The 1,649-nt window shown below is 48.7% G+C and overlaps 1 long non-coding RNA gene across 3 annotated transcripts; it reads left to right on the top strand.

The window, feature by feature from the left end:
- Positions 1-352: 352 nt before the first annotated feature.
- Positions 353-1,202, top strand: LOC122545952. 3 transcript variants are annotated; one of them, XR_006310632.1, is made up of 3 exons: positions 353-382; positions 771-855; positions 936-1,202. It is a non-coding gene; the product is annotated as an uncharacterized LOC122545952 (long non-coding RNA). The 3 variants fall into 3 exon arrangements; XR_006310631.1 differs by having other exon boundaries at positions 357-387; positions 776-855; XR_006310630.1 differs by having other exon boundaries at positions 376-407; positions 776-855.
- The last annotated feature ends 447 nt before the right edge of the window (positions 1,203-1,649 follow it).

The following is a 1,649-nucleotide window of genomic DNA, read 5'->3' as shown; positions in this document are numbered from 1 at the left end:
CTCTACGCTATTAATCCAAACGCCCAAGTAATGTACTGGAGAGTCAGGTAATGTACTCAAGACCCAGGCAATGTACTGGAGAGTCAGGTAATATATTGGAGAGTCAGGTAATGTACTGGACAGTCATGTAATGTATTGGAGAGCCAGATAATGTACTGGAGAGTCAGGTAATGAACTGGAGAGCTGAAAATGTGTTGCTGGAAAAGTGCAGCAGGTCAGGCAGCATCCAAGGAACAGGAGAATCGACGTTTCGGGCATAAGCCCTTCTTCAGGAATGAGGAAAGTGTGCCCAGCAGGCTAAGATAAAAGGTAGGGAGGAGGGACTTGGGGGAGTACTGGAGACCCAGGTAATGTACCGGAGAGTCAGGTAATGTACTGGAGAGTCAGGTAATGTACTGAAGACCCAGGTAATGTACCGGAGAGCCAGATAATGTACTGGAGAGTCTGGTAATGTACTGGGGAGCCAGGTAATGCTCTGGAGACCCAGGGATTCTCCTGCTCCTTGGATGCTGCCTGACCTGCTGCGCTTTTCCAGCACACATTTTCAGCTCTGATCTCCAGCATCTGCAGTCCTCACTTTCCCCTCTAATGTACTGAAGAACTAGATAATGTACTGGAGAGCTAGGTAATGTACTGGAGCGTAAGGTAATGTACTGGATTCTCCTATTCCCTGAATGCTGCCTGACCTGCTGCGCTTTTCCAGCAACACATTTCCAGCAATGTGCTGGAGTCCCAGGTAATGTACTGGAGTCCCAGGTAATGTACTGGAGACCAGGTAATGTACCGGAGAGTCAGGTAATGTACTGGAGAGCCAGGTAATGTACTGGAGAGTCAGGTAATGTACTGGAGACCCAGGTAATGTACTTGAGTCCCAGGTAATGTACTGGAGAGTCAGGTAATGTACTGGAGACGCAGTTAATGTACTAGTGAGCCAGGTAATGTACTGGAGAGTCAGGTAATGTACTGGAGAGTCAGGTAATGTACTGGAGAGCCAGGTAATGTACTTGAGTCCCAGGTAATGTACTGGAGAGTCAGGTAATGTACTGGAGAGTCAGGTAATGTACTGGAGACCCAGGTAATGTACTGGAGTCCCAGGTAATGTACTGGAGAGTCAGGTAATGTACTGGAGACACAGGTAATGTACTGGAGAGTCAGGTAATGTACTGGAGACCCAGGTAATGTACTGGAGTCCCAGGTAATGTACTGGAGACACAGGTAATGTACTGGAGACACAGGTAATGTACTGGAGTCCCAGGTAATGTACTGGAGACACAGGTAATGTACTGGAGAGTCAGGTAATGTACTGGAGACACAGTTAATGTACTAGTGAGCCAGGTAATGTACTGGAGAGCCAGGTAATGTACTGGAGAGTCAGGTAATGTACTGGAGACACAGGTAATGTACCGGAGACCCAGGTATTGTACTGGAGCCAGGTATTGTACCGGAGAGTCAGGTAATGTACTGGAAATCCAGATAATGCTCCAGTACATTACCTGGGGCGGCCCGGTGGCACAGTGGTTAGCACTGCTGCCTCACAGCACCGGAGACCTGGGTTCAACTCCCGCCTCAGGCGACTGACTGTGTGGAGTTTGCAAATTATCCCTGTGGGGAGAAAGCGAGGTCTGCAGATGCTGGAGATCAGAGCTGGA

The sequence above is a fragment of the Chiloscyllium plagiosum genome, unplaced genomic scaffold, assembly GCF_004010195.1.
Source record: "Chiloscyllium plagiosum isolate BGI_BamShark_2017 unplaced genomic scaffold, ASM401019v2 scaf_26889, whole genome shotgun sequence".
NCBI classification, from domain to species: domain Eukaryota; kingdom Metazoa; phylum Chordata; class Chondrichthyes; order Orectolobiformes; family Hemiscylliidae; genus Chiloscyllium; species Chiloscyllium plagiosum.
The sequence above is the reverse complement of the archived record's forward strand: the minus strand, read 5'-3'. Positions and strand labels throughout refer to the sequence as shown.